Source organism: Camelus dromedarius, chromosome 1 (assembly GCF_036321535.1).
Source record: "Camelus dromedarius isolate mCamDro1 chromosome 1, mCamDro1.pat, whole genome shotgun sequence".
In the NCBI taxonomy this organism is placed as follows: Eukaryota; Metazoa; Chordata; class Mammalia; order Artiodactyla; family Camelidae; genus Camelus; species Camelus dromedarius.
In genome coordinates, this window is record NC_087436.1 from 51,200,270 (window position 1) to 51,222,221 (window position 21,952).

The window sequence follows — 21,952 nt, forward strand, 5'->3', positions numbered from 1 at the left end:
TCAACTACACTTAAAAAAAAAGGATGCCATTAAATACAAAGTGATACGAGCCATTTGTTTCTTCTTTCTAATAGAAGAAAGATTAATATCAGCCATTTTTAGAAGTTGACTATTGTGAGTTTTATGTTTAAAATCGAGGTTCAATGAAGTGGAATTTAGCTGCCAAGTGTGGTGCTGTTAGGGAGACTTACTTTGTCAATAACTGAAAGGGAGTGATACTCTACAAATACAAAGATAACATTTTTGAGGTGCTTGGGTCTCCATGAGGGTCAAGCAGGTTTTAAATACACTTCATGATTCAAGTATTTATTGAGCACCTAATATGCACTGGCATTATTCTAAGTACTGAGAAGCCATCCATGGACAGAACAGAAAAACTCTGCCCTTCCGTAACTTAACTGAAAAGTTATATAATATACAGAAATACTATATAGAACAGTGGAAAGCATCCTTTTTTTTTTAAACATTTTTTATTGATTTATAATCATTTTACAATGTAGTGTCAAATTCCAGTGTAGAGCATAATTTTTCTTTCTTTCTTTTTTTTTTTTTAAGTTCAAAAAACAAACCAGAAGCTCTGTGTATCTGTGGGGCTTGTCTACTGCTCTTGTCTCTTGTGTGGTTGGTTTTTCTCCATTCTGGAGTAGGAAGGATGGGGAAATAGGGTGGGAAAAGAAGGGGGGCTGTGAATGTCTGACTCCATACTGTTGTCTTCACTCATGTACTTTACTCCAGGCTTCAGTTTGCTCAGTGCCTTTTTTACTTTATTTTATTTTTGGGTGGGGGAGGTAATTAGATTTATTTATTTATTTTAAGAGGAGGTATGGGGATTAAACCCAGGACCTCATGCGTGCTAAGCATACGCTCTACCACTTGAGCTGTACCCTCTCCCCCTGCTCTGTGTCCTTGAATCGAGGGTCTCTCTGGTTCAGTTTCCCCAGAGGGTAAGTCTCCAGTCATCATTTGGGGTGGTTGCCCTGCTGTATTGGCTTGGGAGCAATGATCTGGGGTTTTAATTGCTCCCTATATAAACTTACAACGAATTCCCTTACTTCTAGTTCCACTCTTTCCCTGCCCCCTTCAGAGAGACTTGGCACCTCTGTTCCCTGAACTTTTCTGAGGTTCCGGGCTCTGCATCCCTTTATTTCTTGTTGACTTTTTCGCTCTGTGAAGCCAGAACTCACCCTCTTCTTTTCGTCTTCCAAAATAAATATCTCAGTGCTCTCATCTTCCAATCTTTCTGTCCTTGTGACTTTATGGTTTTTTTAGTCTTTTATTTTAGGAAGTTTCAGGAGGGACTAGAAAAAAATATGTTTGTCTAGCCTGCCATATTTCACCAAAGACCTATTTACTATTTTAAATCATATAGTTTTTGAACATCACAGGATTTAGAAACAGAAGTCAGTTACTCTCTTTTATGTGGTCATACTAACAATTAGTTAAAATTGAAAACTGTAATTGTGTAAGAAGTGGTTTTCATTGATCCTGACTGACAGGTGCTTACAAGAAAGCTGCAGGCGATGTCCCGCCCCTGGGGGAGGAGGAGCACTGAGTGCACCTTGGCTGCTGGGGGAGCTTGTTGTCTCACTGGATCCGTCTCAGTGCTTCCCTGCTCCCCACAGCCTAGTTTATCAGGCTCTAGTCTATGTGTTTTGAAAATTGTGAAAATTTGTACCTGAATCCACTAGGAATTTAGCCTACACTTCACTGATACTAATGATGCTTTTATTCATCTTTAACGAACACCTTTTCATACTGTCAAGAGTAATTGTTCCAAAAAGTTTTTCCTTACTCTACAAAATTCTTCCTGCGACCTTGTCTTCCTTTTATGAGGAAACTGCGAAGGTTATTTGGAATCTCTGAACTTTGCTGTCTCACCTCCTCAGTCACTTTCTGAAAGTGCTCTGTGTCCTCGCTTGTGTCCCCCTCATCTGTTCTCCAGCATCCCTTTTGTGTCAAAACTTGTATCCTTTTCCCTTTTTTAAGGCCAGTTCCTCCGAATGTGCTCATCTTTCCCATAACCTCTTCCTGTCTTCATCTGTCTCTCCTGAATCTTTCCTTCTCTCCATGTCTACACACATCACAAGAATTTTCTTCTTTAAAATACTCCTTTTTTCTTAACTTTGCTACTCCCCGAGATTTCTGAAGCCTCTCCTTCCCGACATGGCCCAACATCTTGAAACATCAGCTAATGCTGAAATGAGACTACACATCGGACATTGCCTTATGTGCTTTACGTATGTTAACTCATTTACTTCTCAGAGTCACAACTGTATAAGGTGAGTACAGTCACTATCTCCATCTTAAAGATGGAAAACGGATGTACAGAGAAGCCGAGGAACTTAGCCAAGGTCACATGTGTACCAAGTTAGGAAGCCCGGGCGTCCTGGTTCCCAGGATGGTAACCGCTACCCTGCACTGCGCTGCCTGTTCTTTCCGCTTGCTGACTGGTCACTACGTGCTCTCTCCTCTTATTCATCGGCTCCTCAAATATTTAATTGTCCATAATTTAAAAAATTCACTACCTATTCTCTGAAATTTCTTTTTGGAACAGTACAAGTGATTTTTCTAGGTAGCAGGCTATGTTCTTAACACTCATTCTCATTCTTTCTGAAGCATTCCTGTAGTTTCTCACTCATTCTTGGCTAAATGCTAGGAATATAAAGGCAGATTTTTCACTGGAACTTATTTCTTCCCTCTTGGAATGACTCATTAGATGGTTTCTGTGATGTGAGACTATCCTTCTTCCCGTTTCCTTAGTTACTACTTTCCTGGAATCTCCTTTCCTTTGCAGGGCAACTGGGAGGAGGAAGCAAGGGCTTTGGAGTTACATGGGCCAGTGTTCATGTCTTAGCAATTAAATATATTAGCTGTGTGGTCTGGGGAAAGTTAATTGACATCTCTGAGTCTTTGTTTATTCACCTGTAAAATGAGGAGCCAAAAGCCTTAAATTAATATTTTTTTGTGAAAATATTTTCTTAGGGGCCAACTATATAACAATGTCTCTGACATTATATGGGTGTGATAAATATATATTTTCCTCCTCCTTTCAGTCACCAAATTTTTTTCTTCACTTTCCTTAGTTTTTCATCATACTGATCTCATCAACCCTATCACTTCAATTTTCATTTCTCTGGGATTAACTTTTAAATCTATATGCAAATCATTTGCAGATCATCACTTAGAAGAGGTCTTCTTGTACGAAGCCCTAAGGGCTTTTGAATCTATTTGTGTTTTTTTCACTAGGATAGAGTAACACAATGAGAGGATAAAAACATAGAATGTCATGCTTTCTCATCTTTATTATTTACCCTTTTTGAAATTTGAGTACCTTTCCTAGAAACTGAAGTTTGATTTTTAAAACTTGAAGGCTATTTGGTAATAAAGGCAACTTTCTGAGTGTAAATGCCTGCAAGCCAGCCATTGACCTCTGTCTGATAGACTAGGAGAACTTGATACATTTGCTCTCACTGAAATAAAACTTTGAAGTCCAACTTAAGTTGCCATTTGAATGGTATTATCAGTTTTTGCACCAGATTCTCTGTCAGAGTTGTTCAGCTACACACTCATCAGTCCAGTTGTATCTGTCACACTCGGACACATTCAGTTCATTTGAAAGGACATTAAAATAATGGTACCTTAATTATGTATGACAGGTATTTGATTGTCATATTATTGAAATAATTGGGGTGCATAAAATCTTTCAAAATTGAATTTAGGTCTGTAGTCAGTGCTGTTAACTTTTTGAGTCTGGATACAGACATTTTATACAGATAAATTATTAAGATGAGAAAGATTTAGTGATACGAAACGTAAAAATTATAATTTGAAAGGTGAGCTAGAGTCACACCACTGGGGATAGAGCATGCAACCTAAATTAAATCAGAACTGAAATGAAGAGGTTTGCAACATCAGCCAGAGCAACTTGCCAGAAAGGAAAACCATCCATTAGGAACAACTTTTGCTGTTCCAGATAAAACCATGTCCCAGATATGTAAATTTGGCAGAAGCATTTTAGTTGATACCCAGTGTGAGGACGATTTAGGGTTACTGTTGTTTCTTAAATTAGCCACTCATTTGTCCAGCTCGGACATCCCTGTTCTCACACAGGGAGGCTGGCAGTGTTGCCACTGACACAGAAAATTCATACAGAAAGAGTCAGTACTACCAACCCCTAGGCCAGATGGGAGAATCAAATAAGATAATGTATATGAAACTGCTTTGAAATGTACCCAAATCTGTACTAATAAATCTATCTGAAGGATAGTTACTTACGGGTCTCAGGGACTGCTATGATATCCAAATGAAAAGGGAATATTTTATTTGCTCATCTGATAAATGTTTAAATGGTTAGTATTTTTATAAAGTTCATAATTTTAATCTATTAATGTGTGCTTTCAGGTCCATGTGAGCATAATTTAAATGTTATAAAAATTTGAGTTCTGGGTATAACTTGTAGACTTTCGGGTTTTCTTTTGCCTCTGTATGTAGACACACACACACACACACACACACACACACACACACACACACACAATTTAATTTCTGTTGAATAAAAATATTTTAAAGTAAAAAAAAGAAAAGAAGGAAAAGGCATTAGAGGACAAGACATTCCCAGCGAAATGCTCTCTATCTCCCTAGAAATTAGCAGGAAAATCCTGACTGATTTCTATCCCATATGTTGTTTACCAAAGAATCTAAAAATTCAAAGAGACAGAAATCTTCTGTGAGTTATTAGGATAGGATGCCAAAAACATCTTGGTTTCTAACTTGATTAACAAAATGCAGAGCAAGAGAGAAAACAGAAGATCTGTTTGATGTTGGTGGGAAAGAAGGAAAGACACATCTGATAAAAGTTCCAGTTGGTATCAGTTGATCTTGGCAAGAGTTGGTCTGCTGGAGTTGAAAGACCAAAAATGATGGCGTGAGCCTATTTTTCAGAAAAAATTCTGGTATGATTAACAGATATGAATCAGTCAGAAAGAGAACTCAGGAAGAAGTGGGAAAGATGATTAAATTTTCTCTAAATAAACATTTTTATTGAGGCAGAACATACATACAGAATAGTGGACAGATCATCATTATATAGCTCTATGAATTCTTCCCAGTAAATCCATCCGTGGAACCACCACCTACACCATGAAACAGACTATATTCATCAGCAGTTCAGAAGCCTCCATTGCTCCCCACCCCTACCCACCCAGCGATTACACTGTTTCCTCCCAAAGGAAACTGCTACTATGTGTTCTAACATTGTACAATGCATAGGTTTTCATGGAGAATGTAATCTTTTTTATCTGCCTTCTTGTGTTCAAAATTACATTTGTGAAATTGATTCACACTGCTGCTTGTAATAGTAGTCCACTCATTTTCATTGCTTTATAGTATTCCATTGCATGTGTACATCTCATCAGTATCATTATCATGAACTTAATCTTACCATATATATTCATGTTTTTATATTTTTGCTATGTATCTGTATATCCATAAACAATACACTGGATTGTTTTCCATTTTTCAAGCTGAGTAAAGAAGATATATTGGACACTTCATTGGGCAATTTGCTTTTTGGGGGCCCATATTTTAGTCCTTGTAGTTTTAATTCATTCATTTTATCTGTGTGATCTTAGTTCATTTTCTTGACAATAATAATTTTTTTTTCTTCCCAGCTGTTTGCTCTAACAAACATCCCTGCACAGTACCTTCTTATACATGTCTCATCGTACCTGTGTGTGAGCTGGGTGCTAATGGCATTTCAGACAGAACAATTCTTTGTGCGAAAGTGTTCTGTGCATTGTAGGTTATTAATGACTTCTGGCTTCCAGGGTATTATTTATTAGTAGTAACACTCAGTCATTAATGACAACCAAAAAATAGCCCCATTACCCTCATATTTCTAAATGCCCTTGGGTGACACTTGGATGGTTGCAGATTTAGAATCATTGATCTAGAGCTTTTCTAAACTGAAGTCTTGTGAGACAAGTAAGTCCCATAGAAAATGATTTAAGTGAGTGTTTTCTCTCATCTCTTAAGGACGGTACATAGTACCATTACATATACATAGAACATCAAATAATTTATTATATGTATGGATGCCTTAAGGCATTAGGGCTAAACTGTCTCACAGAAACTCTGTGAGAAAGGTCAGGGCACATAGCTAGACTTGTAAGAAATGGGTCATAGGATATGCACATACGTAATTTTACTGAATAACAACAGCACATTGGTCTCCAAACTCTTATACTTATTTACACTCTCATCAGAAGCTGAAGAGAAGTCACATTTTCTCCACATCTTTGGCAAGTTTTGGAAATTTTAGACTTAAAAACAATCTATTGCTAATTTAATGAGTTTGAAATGGTCTCTTTCTGTGATTTGCCTCTGTATATTTCCGGTTACTAGTGAAGTTGAGCATCTCTTTATATGCTTATTGGCCATAAGTTTGCCTTTGTGTTTCCTGTTCATCTTTTTCACACATTTTTAGTTGAGTTGTTTGTCTTTTTTCCTGTTGATTTGTATTAAAGAAAAACTTATTCTGACACTTGTTGAAATGGCAAGGAAGACTTTATTCGAGACTATGGAAATATTTTTCTTTCTCTTTCTCTTTCTGGCTTACTTCACTTAGAATGATGATTTCCAGGTCCATCCATGTTGCTGCAACTATATTCAATATCTTGTAGTAACCTATAATGAAAAAGAATATGAAAAGGAATATATGTATGTTTATGTATGACTGAAGCATTATGCTGTGCACCAGAAATTGCCACAACATTGTAAACTGACTATACTTCAAGCAATTTATAGCCAAGATTTATATTAATGAAGGTTTCCAGATTAACTGAGGAGAGCAGGGATTTCATGGAAGTTTGCAGAGAACAAAACCAAATGGCAAGTTTGAATAAAGGCTGTGAAGGCAGTTGAATCGAATTCTGGGGTTGATTTGCTTTCCCTGCAGATCAAATCTCTCAGTGTCAGGGGTGGTTAGAAGAGACGCTGGTGCACCAAGTCCTGTGCGACAGGCAGCTCTGTCCTCAGGGGCATCACAGAGGAACGCAGAAGAAAATGGCCGGGGACCGGGGTGGGGTGGAGGGGTGCTATGCTTCCAGCTGTAAATAGAGAAAACCTCGAGTCTTTATTTAGTGGACTCTTCTTGATAATATGTCTTTGTTCAAAAGCATTGCCCAGCATGGAGTAATGAATGAGAATGATCGGTCAGCTTCCAGAATAACAAGTTTATCTGAGGACAGAGAACTCATATATAGGGAGGGGGAAGAAAAATTTGAAAGAACTTTCAAGGAAGAGGAGATTGGAGGTTCTGCTCTGACAGCTGAAATAATGGCCAGGAAGAGAGGTCTGGAGGGCATTTGAAATGATGCTGTTTGTGTGCTGAATAACTCCTTCCTTGGTGTTTTCAAATAGGCTCGAGTAAAGAATATGTAAGTTTTCAATGCTCTGAAGTTAGATATAGCTACTTTTGGAGGGATTACTGTGCTGCAATGGGCTATAAGGAGAGGAAAGGCCAGATTTAATAAACAGATACAGAAGAAGACTAGAAAAGTGAGTTATTTCAAGGAGTTTGCCGTTGAAGGGGAAAAAATGAGGAAGAACAGCAGTTCAGTAGAGTATCAGGATTCAGGATTTTGTTAATCGAAGGGAGGTTTCGGACAGAGAGAAAGGCTGAGTGGACAGAGAGAGGCTGAGGATGCAGGAGAGAGTGGAAGTCAGGTCAGCAGTCGGATGGAACAAATTCCCAGACAAGAAACTAAAAGGGAATTAGAACTCTGGTGGAGCCGCTGATCCCCAAAAGGAAGACAAGGTGGAGAAAGTGCTTGTGGGTGGAGGGGAGGGCGTGGGTGTCGGACAGCCTCCACCTCAGGCAGGAGGAGGCGGCAGTGAAGGAGTGTGGGGGAGGGGCCGGGAGATAAGGCCTGGAAGAGGTTCTCGTTCCTCTCCGTTCCTCTCACCTAAAAGGTGACGCAAGCTGATAGCAGATTGCTGGGCAGAAAGGCAGAGTTCTCAGCCCTGGGCCTATGTCCTCCCTTTCAGGGATGGAAGTGTTGACCTTTTCAACTCGGACTCACAAATTCAAGCCATACTCTGTATAGGTGGGCGGTGGAGACAGAATCCACCTGGGTAGAACCCCACTGCTGCAGACCTGGAGAATGGCATGCCTGCTACCTTTGGAGTGTTCTGGGGACCAGGCGGTCACATATGAAGGTAGTCTGCTCCTGTGTACAGGGTTCCAGAAATAGCACTTTGCACTCCACTTCCAGAAAGCTGTCCCTGCATAGGTTTTCTTTTCTCTGAGCCATGGTCAGTGTCAGGCAGAGCGTCCTGCGTCAGGCGGAGAGCAAGCATGTTAGATTTCCATTACCTGTCACTCCTGAGTAATGAGCAGCACTGGCAGCGATGGTGGTGGTTAGGGGTGTGCGGCTGGTGGTCTGGATCATGTGCAGGGGGTGTACTCGATGTCTGACAAATATTACTCAGGTGCAGCCTTGATCAGTAGGTGTGATTTTCTCCATTTCTGAGCTGAATTTCAGAGCATTTCGGATTTATTTGAACTTACATCTGTCAAATTCTAAGTTCTTTTAACAAAGCCCAGTTACTTCCTAATGTGCATGTTTCTCAACAATTAAAATGACTACTTTTAATGAAATCAAAATATAAATACACTTTTGTAAGAAAAAAGTCCTCCCCTTACCAAGCATCCATGTACTTGGAATTCCTTAAAGGCACGTACATCCATGTGAAAATAGTTATTGTGCTGTGTGGTGAGCACACAGGTTGCTGTGCTGAGACAGACGTGGCCCATGTTGGGGTGAGAGGTGATGCAGGTGAGGTGGTCACAGATGCTTTCTGAGCAGGTGCTGCTTGTACCTTCAATCTGAAGGATGGGTGGGAGGTTGCTAAGTAATAAGACTGGATGAAATGGTAACCTGGATGCAGAGACTACTTCAAATTATTATTTTTAAGCATTTGGCCATTTCTGATTCTTAAAAATTTAGGGAGTGCCCCTGTAGGACATTGTCACCTTGTAATCGTTCCCCTTAAGAAGCTGTTTGATGAAGCGTGTGAACTTTGGCAACAGAAGAGTATACAGACCCACCAATTCTTACATGCAATTTAAAGGGGTTCATGAAGCCACTGAAGTGCCTCTGCAGCCTCCCCGTTATCCCCTCTGATGTAGAAAGATGCTTGATTGAAGCAAATGAAGGCCCAGGGGTGAGAGTGGAGAGCACTGTGGTAGGTGCCTTACGGTTATGATGTTTAATTCCAACAACAGTCTTGTGACATAGGTAGTAAATCTATTTACAGATGTAATTAACTCAGTTAAGTTAAATAACTTACACAAGGTCACACAGATAATAAATGGCAGGGCTACCAATGAGATCCCCTCCAGGGTCTGGAGTCCCAACCCCATGTTCTGTCCATAGACATGATACTAATGGGAGCATGGCTCTAGTCAGTTCTGATTTCCAACAATGAACTTACAAAATGAACTTTTGGGGTGCAGCTCGTAGTGAATTGAGGATTACCTGCAGAGTGAAACATCATTAATTTTGACTCTAATCTGTCACCGCGGAGAGCCTGTGATTTGTCAGTATTTTACTCACAGGCTAGACTGTAGACTACTTTGGCATCATCTATGAAAATTACTTTTGAAATAATTTGTCAGCAAGATGCACCTAAAGATTTTAAGTTATCTGAAGAAACATCGGGTTGTTATTATGTAATTAAGATGCTACATAACTGTTACCATGCAGTGTGGCAGGTTTTCTGAAGGACCTCTATCATACCCTGTGCTTGCTGTAGGAGCTGTTTATTAGCATGAGTTCTGGAAAGCAATAAAGGCGTATTTATCAAAACATGTTCTATACTAAATTGCTTTCACTAATCAAGCAGGACTTGTCCCTATTTAGAAGAATTAGTGAGGTTTTACTCAATTAAGCTTGATGTTCAGTTAATTTTCCCCCCATTAGTATAATGAAGAATTGCTGGGTTGTTCTGTCATGCATGCTGATTGATAAAAAATTGAGAATGAATGCCAATATATTTTTCTTTTGAAAAATAAGGAAAAAATGAAGAGGTTCAAGTAAGTTAATTCTGGGCATCAGAAAGAGTTGCTGGATTCTATTGTGTAGAAAGCCCAGAAGCCAACCAGCATAAGCAATGGAAAAATGTAAATATATATTCTATCGCTGCTGTGTCTTTAACATCAGCCTTTTCAAGCTTTTTAAGGTTGAGTTGTAAAAGATGTCCATGTCATAGACACTGGACTTGCCAAGATAGGCCTCTTTCTTTTACTTTTACTTTTTAATCTCTGCTATTTTCTCATTTGAAAATGTTTACTTGGTGCTATGTTCTTTACATGCTCCGACTTGCGGTTTGGGAATACTGGATCAAGACCTGGTGAGTAATTTTTACCCAGTGGATCGCATGATGGAAACCTTGCCAAAGCATGAGGTGTTTGATTGTAATAAACAAAATTCATGTCCCAGGAAGAAGTACTTGGGGAGGTAAAGTTTATTCTGTATTCTATTTTCCATGTTATGTTTATTCTATGTATTTCAAAATAAGGATCCTAAATTAGAAAGAACACAAAGCTGAAGTATCATGCAGGTGAAGTGTGGTCTTGCCAAAATGTTTTTTGAATTTGATGCCACTACACTGTGTGGTAGAGCATTAGCAAATTGGTACACACACACACACACACACACACGCCCCTATAGGTATTTATCTGCCTACGTATTCCCTCTATTCAATTTTGTGACTGAGACAAATGTCTTGGTCACACATAACATTTTTATAACCGTCAATACTTCACTGATAATCTTAGTGCAGAAAAAATAATTGAAGGTGTTTAAAGACCAAATTAAGTGTTCACTCTTAATAAATGAACTCTCAGGTTCCAGTCAGATCATTGATTGGGTGGTGAAATATGATTTTACTGTATGCTTGCTTTCTAGATAGGGGATTTCAGTTCCTTTCTGAGGCTCTCAGTGCCATTAAGTTAATGACTCTTCATTTATGTTAATTAAGTGGTGACTGTCTCCTGTCTTTAACTTTGTTCACCGTGTTGATCAGCGGTCCAGTTTATTCAGATCTATTGTAAGTTTTGAGTTCTTAGCAGTCACAAGGAGAGAGCCCAATTTTTTAAAAGTGGTTTTCTGCTTTGCTTTTTATTTCTGTCATCAGGTATCAGAACATTAAAAGTGAAAAAAAAAAAAAAGAGCAAACTTGGTTGAATCTTCTACTTAGGAATACCAGATTGCTTAATGAGCATGGTTTTATTAAACCTTTATAGCAATCTACTGAAGGCAGATTAAAGAAAAAAATTCAAAAGCTAAGAAAACACCATTAAAGATTACCTCTGAAAGTTCAGTAAACCTGAAGGTTGAGGTCTCTGGTCTGATGCTTTTTAGTTCATCTACTTTTATTACTATGTTATAAAATACATATCAGAAAAACTGAAGTGGGGGATCGTCAACAATTTTCTAGGCTGCAAAACAAATACTTAAATCTAGAGATTGTTTTACATTTGGAAAGTAAAATTGCAAAAACTCTTTACTGGGAAAGCATGACTTTTGCAGAAAATTTCTCTGGATTCTTGATGGTTTTCATGACTTTGATCAAAATTTCAGTCATGCAAGTTATATATTAAAGCAATAAAGGCAATCTTAAGTTGAGTCTTCTTTTGTGGTAAGAGTTCATGTTCTGAATGACATCTTGGTCTGTAGGTCAAATTAGTGAAGCCATATTAACGGGTGGGAGGATGGTATTCAGTTTTTTGTTCTGTTGTTCATTCAATTGTCATGTATCCTGTGATCACCTGCTCAATCCTGTCTTTGTTCTACACACGGGAGATATTGTGGCAAATTAGAAAATGTTTCTGATCTTGGGCTCTCTTTGTCCCAGTGGACGTGCAGTGCAGCATTTTAGGGTTACAGATGCTGTGCAGGGAACTAGAACGTGAGGATGTGAGCATGTCTGGGTAGTTACTTTAGTTTGAGTGATCGGGGTGTATTTAAGCTGCAATCTGAACTGTAGGAAGCTGCTATCTAAGCAAAGATCAAGGAGGAGAACGTCGTGGCCGTGGAAACAGCAGCACAAAGTCTTTAGGGTGGGAAAGAGTCTGGTAGGGTTTAGGGATTGAAAGAAGGTCGGAGTAGCTTGGGCATAGTGGATGCCTGTATGAAATGACATTGCAGAAAATTCTTTCCTTAAAATAAGTGTTACTATGCTCTAACCTTTAAATAAGTATCAATAATCTCAAATAAGCCTCTCATTCTAAAATTAAATTTTACTAAATGTAACAAACTCAGGAAGGGACAGTCAAAAACAACTGTATCTTTTCTATCCATATTGTGGTCTGTAGACAACAGATTATATGGAGTAGATTTGAAAGCCTAGGATGGTGTTTTTTCCCCTCAAGGATTGGAGGTATTATTTTAAGTGTGTCTGAAGTGTTAGCAAACCCCAGAACATCAGCTTAGTGTTTGCTCCTCAAAACCACAGGAACTAGAATCAGTGGCACCTTCAAGGATGGAGACTGGAAACAGGAATGAAATAACCCAGTATTATAGCAATACACTGCTGAACTCTGAATTTCTTATCTGAAAAAACTCAGGTCTCTTAAGCAGCCTTCTCTGCCTTTCCTTGCTTGGGCTTAGGAGCCCAGCCATCTGGGGTCAGTGACTTTTCCGTCTCTAGCTGTGTGGCTTCGGTCAAGCTCTTCCCTCTACTGCCCACATTGCTTCATCTGTGATTGGATGTTAGAGGCTTAGGAGAGTCCCTTGCAAGTGGGAAGCACTCAGCAGTGTTAGTTGCTACTATTCTTATTTTTATGGCCTCTTCCTCCAACAGTCTTCTGAAAAACGTGGAAGTCTCATCAGGTTAGATGCAAGATGTCTGCTGATAAAACTCTTCTGCCCCTTGGTGGTCACTGGGATGGAGGTGGAGGCACTGACAGCTGCTGACTAGAATGTGACCTTGGCATTCCACTCCTCCCTTCAGCTCAGCAAAACAAGTCCCCTCTCCGCGTGATTTATTTAAAAGAAGTGTTTACTGAACACCTACTAATTTTAAGCTCTGGGTTGAAATGAAAAAAAAACAAAAAAACAAAAAAACAAAAAACCTGTCTTCCAGGAACTTTTGATCTGGCTCCATGACCTTAAAGAATTGGTGAGAAAACAAAGAAAGAACAACAAAAATGCTTCCGCACTTTCAGAGGGTTTTTTTTTTTATGTAGATGATCCAACTTGGAATTGATTAATGACCATTTTTCTATGCACATACTTCCCACGTTGTGTAAATGCCTTTATGTTTGCTCTCTGGAAAGACTGAAATAGATGCTTCGTGTGACAATGATTTGTGAACCTGTCAGGAAAGAAAAAGTACTTTTACTATATCTGCACTTTCATTTATTCAGACAACGAATGTTCAGAGTCCCTGCAGTGCTAGATACTGGATGAACAGGAGTGAGTAAGAGAAAATAAAACCCCATGTTTCCCAGGGATCCCGGGTGTAGTTTGTTTAAATCCCGTCTCTGCTTCTTTCTACAGGAATGACTTTGGGCAAGTTACTTAATGCCTTAATACCTCAGTTTCCTCATCTGTTAAATGGGAGCTAATAGCCACATAGGATTGTTGTGAAGATGAAATGACTTGTCTTGTTTTTGTCTGGGCTCACTGAGTATATCCTGTGTCTGCCATGCTCAATTCGCCACAATCAAATTTCTTTTCTTAAACTGGTGAGCAGATCTTCACAGTGTCACAGTGACATTGTTAAGAGGGAGTGAAGTCCTGGAACCCTTACCCCTGTATGGTTCTCACCCCTCACTCTCCACATGCAAAGCAGAGATGACCTCTGTTTTTCTGAACCACTGGAGTGTAGACCAGGGTTGGTTGCCTCTTCGGAGAACCCGCTTCGCTCTCTAACCCGCTGTCACTCACTTTCTTCTCTGCTGGGAGGTTGCTCATTTCTTCACATCCCCACAGTGGTCCTAACTGCCTCTTCTGTCACGGTGGCTGCAGTTGCTCCTGTCATCAGTCATCCCTTGCTTCTTAGCATTTTTCCTGAGTTTCTTGCCTTAAAGAGGGTTGCGTTCCTAGATCTCTGAGGATCAGAGAGCATACCCTCATCTTTTGCAGGGCCAGTCAGTCAGTCGCTTGTAATACCTTGGCTGGGCTCTTCTATATTTCAGTTCTTTCACATAATTCATGTCAAATGGTAATTACCCCACAGGCAGCTGCTGCATGGGGTGGGTTCCTCTACTGCACCTCGTCCTACCCCTGTTTCCTCATCTGAATTATTCTGGAAGATGATGCTGAGCAGGGTAGATATTTCTGATTTTGGGGAACACGATATTGCAGAAGCCCGGCAACAAATTTCTCCAACTTACATTAAAACTTAACCAATTTCCTGGTGCCTTCTGACTCCCTTTGAGAGACTTCTCAGTAACAATGAGAGTTGCCTGGGCTGGGGAGTACATTATGCAAGCTTTTTATGAGAAATGATACCCTGCTTCCCGAATGTATCAGAGCATTAATGCCTTCCTCATCTGTAGTAACAGTAGGCATCCTTTCAGAGTGGCATAAGTAGTCCATTAGGATAACTGTAGATACTTAATTAGGATATACTTCAAATTCCATTGGCAAAATGGTCGCATACTTTCTTGAAAACCCCTCGGATTTCTCCTAAATTATTTTTTTAAGACAGTCAAATGATATGGTCCCAAACTAAAAATGCAAGACAGTTTCAACTCCTGAAGATTTAAACAACTTCACTCACATTTCACAGAAGAGATAGAAGGAAAGGAAAGAATTTTCAAGGTTTCTGGAAACTTTTATTTTCTTGCTAATGGTTCTTTTCATTGGCAAAGAGAGTTTTGAAAATAGTTACGAAGTTTTCCTGAAACCAAATGTCTAGAGACTAAATGCATTTGAATTATATTTGGTTATATCATTAAAAATAAGTTTAATTTCTCCTTTCTCCTATGAAGCTTGATTTTGGTTGTAGTTAGGTGAGACTGACTTTTCAGGGCTAGAGGAAGGACAAAGATACCGCCTTATGTTGGGAAGGATCCAGTGTAATCATCCTGCTGCAACATATGGCCAACTGGACCATCTTGACCCTTTGGGCAATGATGTCTTTTGGGGGGCTCAGGATTGACCTTGGCTTTTGACAGGTTGGGGCTTCTTCAGTGTTGATAAGCCAGATCACCCTTGGTAGAAAAAGAGAATCCTGAATCCATGAATAGTCTCCATCCCCACTCCTCTGACCTCTTTGTATATGGGCCATTAAGCAAACATTGGGATGGCTAATGAAAGACACCAAGTGACATTTATAGTTGGGTCTTCTTGCTTCCTTTGTTATTGAGGTATCCTTGGTGATAGCTTCTTATGGAACTTAATGGAACAGAGTTATCTTCACACTCTGTGCCTTTTGACATGTGATCCATTTGTGTATTTTTTCCCAGATCTCTTTTCTACCAATTTCTAATTTTGTTTTTTGGAAGTCTCTGACCATCTGGCTGACTTTTTTAGCACCCATTCATGAGTTAGTGTAGATGTATATCTCAGGCCATCACTTCTACGTGAAGTTCAACACTACACTCAAACGTTCTGCCCCCCTGGATGATTTATCTTTATCATTATGCTTTAAGTTCACTGTGAGTAGGATTGTATAGCGGGCTGGTGCTGTTCACAGCTGGCTGTGGGAAGCTCCCCATGAAGCCTTATTATTGTTGAGGGAAAAGAGATGAAGTATTAGGTTTAGATTATGGGAGTCTAAATCAACTGCCATAGCAGTTTGTTTGTGTCTTTAAGACTGGTGCAGGCTTGTTCTTGTATGTACAACCTAATGATGGAATGATGTGAGCAGCTGGTTTTATAGCTTGCTGGATCAGATAACATCCAGTTCATGTTGGGCATGGTCTCACAGTCACTTATGTCCCAGAGGCACAAGGTAAGTCTCTACAAGGACCTAGAAACAAGCAAGAAACTGCTTTTGAGATAAAGAATAGTTAATGACTAAAGAAGGCATGGCTTTACTCTAACATCTTAGAGGTCTGCACTGTGATTCTCCGATCAGGGCTTGCCAGGGGAGCATCTCTGTCTGCCAAGCTCTCCCAGTTCCACTAGGACTGCTGGGTCACAAGGACCAAGTGGCAGGAAAGCTTGCAATACAGCATAGATCTTGTAGAGCCCTTTCATGTTCTGCGCTTCACTGAAAAATGCAGCCCACCTGTGGGTAACCAATGTCCATTTCCCCATACTTTGAATACATGAAAAACCAATTAAATTCCATTTTTGGAGTCTGTTTTCTATGACCATTTCCAGCACAAATGACCCCTATCAGTTATGATCCCAATAGGAAACAGATAGATCACTCAGATTGGAATAATTTCAGGAAGATTTATTTATAAGGTGTGAGTAGGGTATAAAAGTAGTGCATGAACGGGGGAGCAGTAATGACAAAGTTGTTACCAACCCTGGACCAAAGATGGAGAGGAGGGAGCAGTTACTAGAACCTGGGAAGAGAGTTAGTTTCTTGAGAAGAGCTATGTTCTCCGTTTGAAGGTCACTGACAGCTTAAGGTGATCGCTCAGAGGGGTGTCAGAGGAATAAACACTCTGCCTTCTCCCTCCTTTCTCCCCTGAAATCCCCCTAGGGTCCATCTCAAGTGGAAACCAGAGGACAAGAAGCCTGTAGAGGTGGCCCATTCAGGACAGAGAGCAGGGCGAGAGGCTGGAGAGTCATTCTGAAAGGGCAGATGGGAGTCAGTTAGCATAGACTTGAAGTTTGAATCTTGGATGTTCTGTTTTGGATGAATGCCGACAACATGGAGATTCTTGTGTTTATATTTCTGTCCTTGATTCTGAGCACAGTCCCCACCTGCTGTAAAATAGGTGTTCAGTAAATTGTTAAGGAGCCTAATCCCAGCACCTCCTGTGTGATGACACTGAGCAAGTCATTTATATTCTTGGGTTGTCATTCTCCTCATCTCTAAAATTAGGGTGCCAATAATTGTTCTGTTTTACTCATGAGGATGTTACAAAGGTCAAGAGAAAATGAAGGCACCAACATATGGAAGTGCTTTGTAAACTGTGAAATGCTGTATATGCAAGATAGTACTTTACATCTTAAAGATTCCTTTCTTCCTATACCCAGCCATTTACCAGATTCATATAAACTTACTATCTCAGATTGCATGCTTTTCACAGTGAATTTGACCTTCTGGATAATTAATCTCCTGACTCTTTCATATACCTTGAACTCCAGTAGTTGAATGTTCAATATCTTTCTTCAAGAGTCTGTTTATGGGGGGAGGGTATAGCTCAGTGGTAGAGTGTGTGCTTGGCATGCACAAGGTCCTGCGTTCAATCCCCAGTACCTCCATCAAATAAATAAATAAAATGAACTTAATGACCTCCATCCCTCCCCCAAAATATAAATAAATAAATAAATAGTTGGACCAAAAAAAAAAAATTAAAAAAAAAGAGTATATGCCCAAGCTCAAGCATCCTTGTTAAAAGTTCTTCTTTTTTCTCTGAACAAATCACTGTATCCTCTCACTTTTCTAAAACTCTTTTCTGGTAAATTTATTTTTTTCCCCCTTTTCTCCAATAATCTTGATCAGTATGCTTTTGAATTTGTTTAAGGATCATATATGAGAAATCTTTATCTTGCCCATTTGTCTCTTAGGCAGTTTTTGTTTTTCTTCCTTATAACAATGCTGCGTTCATCTGCACTTTGTTAGATAAAAATCATCCGTGTGACACAATAATAAGCATTCATGGGGCACTCGGCAGTTTATAAACATCTCATTTTATCATCACAACAGTCCTTTGAAGTTGATAGTGTTACTTTCTCCATTCTACAGATAAAGGATCTGAAGTCAGATTCCAAGTAACTTTTTTTTAAAGGAACTTTTTTTTTTTTTTTTTTTTTTTTTTTTAAATTTTAAGAGCAGTTTTAGGTTCATAGCAAAACTGAGAGGAAAGTTTGGAGATTTTCCACGTACTCCTGCCCTCAACATGAGTAGCCATCCCCAGTATCAACATCCCCCACCATGCCAGCACACTTGTGGCAACTGATGAACCTACACTGACACATCATAATCAAAGTCCGTAATTTAGAGTTCACTCTTGGTGTTGTACATTCCGTGGGTCTGGACAAGTGTGTAATGACATGTTTCTATCACTGTAGTATCATATAGGCTAAGTTCATGCCCTAAAAATTCTCTGTGCTCCACCTGCTCATCCCTCTCCATTCCTCCAACCCCTGGCAACCACTGATTTTTTTTATTGTCTCCGTAGTTTGGCCTTTTTCAGAATGTCATATAGTTGGAATCATAGAGTAGGTAGCCTTCTCAGATTGTCTTCTTTCAGTTAGTAACATGCATTTAAGATTCATCCATGTCTTTTCATGGCTTGACTGCTCTTTTTTTTTTTTTTTTTGATGTGGGGACAATATTCCATTATCTGGATGTACCAGTTTATTTATCCACTCACCTAATGAAAGGTATCTTGGTTGCTTCCAAGTTTTGGCAGTTAGGAATAAAGGTGCTATAAACATCTGTGTACAGGTTTTGGTGTGGACACAGTCTTCAACTTCTTTGGATAAATACCAAGGAGCTCAGTTGGTGGTTCATATGGGAAGTGTATTTTCAGTTTTGTAGGAAACTGCCAAACTGTCTTCCAAAGTGGTTGTACCATTTTGTATTCCCACTAGCAATGAATGAGAGTTCTTTTTCTCCATATCCTTACCAATATTTGGTATTGTAGTATTCCTGGATTTGGCCATTATAATAGATGTGTAGTGTTATCTTGTTTTAATTTGCATTTCTCTGATGACATATGACGTGGAGCACCTTTTCATATGCTTATTTGCCATGTGTATATCTTCTTTGGTGAAGTGTCTGTTCAGGTCTTTGGCCCATTTTTTATTCAGGTTGTTTGTTTTCTTATTGTTTAGTTTAAAAAGGTTTTTTAAATATTTTACTTAATAGTCCTTTATCAGATATGTGTTTTGTAAATATTTTCTCACAGTCTATGGCTTGTCTTCTTATTCTATTGATACTGCCTTTTGCAAAGCAGAAGTTTCTAATTTTAATAAAGTCTAGGCTCTCAATTATTTATTTCATGGATTGTGCTTTTGGTGTCATATTTAAAAGGTCATAGCCATACTCAGAGTTTTCTAGATTTTTTCCTTATGTTATCTTCTTGGGGTTTTAGAGTTTTGCATTTACATTTAGGTCTATGATCCATTTTGAGTTCATTTTTTTGTGAAGGATGTCAAATCTATATTGAGATTTCTGTCTTTCTTTCTTTGCATATCCACTTCTTCCAGAACAATTTGGTGAAAATACTGCCTTTTCTCCATTGTATTGCTTTTTGTTGTTTACAGTGTTGGGTCAATTTCTGGGGTACAGCATATAGTTCAGTCATACATATACATACATATATTCATTTTCATATTCTTTTTCATTATAGTTCACTACAAGATATTGACTATGGTTCCCTGTGCTAGACAGTATAAACTTGTTGTTTATCTATTTTATTCATAGTAGTTAATATCTAAAAATCTCAAACTCCCTTTATCCCTTTCCACCCCTTTCCCCCTTGGTAACCATGAGTTTGTTTTCTCTGTCTGTGAGTCTGTTTCTATTTTGTAAATAAGTTCATTTGCCTTTTTTTTAAGATTCCACATGTAAGTGATATCATATGGTATTTTTCTTCCTCTTTCTGGCTTACTTCACTTAGAATGACAATTTCTGGGTCCATCCATGTTGCTGCAAATGGCATTATTTTATTCTTTTTTATGATTGAGTAGTATTCCATTGTATAAATATACCACAACTTCTCTATCCAGTCATCTGTCGATGGATATTTAGGTTGTTTCCATGTCTTGGCTATTGTAAATAGTGCTACTATGAACATTGGGCTGCACGTATCTTTTTAAATTAGAGTTCCCTCCTTATATATGCCCAAAAGTGTGATTTCTGGATCATATGTTAAGTCTACTTTTAGTTTTTAGAGGAATCTCCCATACTGTTTTCCATAATGGCTACACCAAACTACATTCCCACCAACAGTGTAGGGGAGTTCCCTTTTCTCCACATTTATCATTTGTGGATTTTTAATGATGGCCATTCTGACTGGTGTAGTATTTTGTTTTCTGAGTATTGAAATAATATATAGTAAGTGCAAACAAAATACAGAATACCCATAAAAGATAAAAGGAAAAAAAATATAAGGATTATTCACAGTACTGTCTTCCAGGGAGAACCACGATTAGCATTTTTGTATCTTTACAAAAACATTTGTGCTTAGACCATCATAGAATTATAATAATAAATTTTACAAAATGGTGCCACAGACATGCTGTTTTATATAGATATATTTTACTTCAAGGCTGTGTTTTGGATATACTTACATGTGGAAAGATATAGCTATTCATCATCTCTGCTCTGCACAGTATTTCACAGCAGGTGTAAGTCATATTTGTATGATCCATATCCTACTGCAGGATAGGCAAGTCTTTTCTTTTTCTTTCCTCATCTCCTCCTTTTCCTTGCCCTCCTTGTTTTTCTCCACCTCATTTCTAACCTTCTCCTCACCCTTCTTATCTTACTCTTGGTTTTTCGTCCTCCTCCTCCCACCTCATGTCACTCCTCCTCCTTATCTTCCTCTAGTCCCATCTCCTCCATTTGATCTTCCTCCTTCTTTGCTTAAACTGTTCTGCAATAAGTTCACTTGCTTTCTTCATTTGATTTCTTAGTACTTTTTTTTTCCTTTTCCTTCTTCCCCTCTGTATTTATGTTGGGATTCTACTTAGTCCCCCCCCCCAACTCTTATGACTTTGGTCCATGACATTCTTTCTCCCTCCATTCCAACTACTTTGCACTTTGCTTTCTTTGACTTTCATTTTCATTAATAAGGTGAGAAATGTTAAGAGCCTGGCTGATGATTGCATAGTAATTCCTGTCAGAGCCAACGTAGCACTCAGTTCTGGATTCCAGACTGATGGTCTTTTCACTCGATCGAGTTGCCTTATCATGTTGAGGTTGGAAACAGCCTCATATTTAGTGTACAAGTCAGACAAGGAAGCAAGCAAGCAAGCAACAACAGAGGAAAATAAAAAAGAAAGGGAAAGAGAATACTCCCTAATTTGGCTAGAGGGACTTCATTGTTCTTTCTGCTCGGTGACTTTGTTCCAGGTGAATTAAAAAAGGACTGTTTGTGAATGGTTGCCGACATTGATTTTTTCCAAGACTATTAAAATTGTGTTAACTGTTAACCTACCCAACAGTGTCATTTGAGACCTAAGCTTACAGAGCTAAAAGAAAGCATAATAAACAGAGTGAATAATATCTGTACTCAGAGGTAAGAGAACCATGCCTGATATATTAATTTAATTTCTTTTTCAGAATTAGAAGAGTTTGTATACAGACTCTGTACAAAATGCCATGCAGTCAAGACTTGGGCTTGTAATCTTTCCCCCAAATCATCACAAGTAAATAAGGAAATTATTAACTATGTGGTTAGGTAAACCGAGTTAGAAGAGAACACCTGGTCTTACCGGGGTGTCTTGGCAGTAAGTTTTTACAACGCCAAGGTCACTTCATTTATGGCTTTTCTCATGACCACCTTTGTTTTTCCTTTAGCAGTCACTGCTTCCTCATCCGGGGCATTTCTTAGTCAAGCCACCCATTTGACATTTACCAAATCACGGCTGTTCATTATGCTGTGCATTTAAAATCTACCAATTATTAAATTAATTAAACAAGGAGGAAATTAGACTGAAGTGTCTTTAATGCCGTATATAAACAAACCAAAATTTAAGCTGGTAGATGCCTCAAGGTTTTGAAATCGAAACCTAAGGGCAATCCATTGCGAGCAGCCACGTAAGCTGTAACTGTAGCCAGTCAATAGTCTGCTTGCTCT

The 21,952-nt window shown here is 38.9% G+C and overlaps 1 protein-coding gene and 1 non-coding gene across 4 annotated transcripts in view; both read left to right on the forward strand.

Moving 5' to 3' along the window:
- Window positions 1–21,952, forward strand: part of SLC39A8 (solute carrier family 39 member 8) — a 66,257-nt gene that overhangs the window by 36,915 nt on the left and 7,390 nt on the right. The gene's annotated exons all lie outside the window — the stretch shown is intronic.
- Window positions 17,330–17,402, forward strand: TRNAA-GGC (transfer RNA alanine (anticodon GGC)). Its single transcript has one exon. It is a non-coding gene; the product is annotated as a tRNA-Ala (tRNA).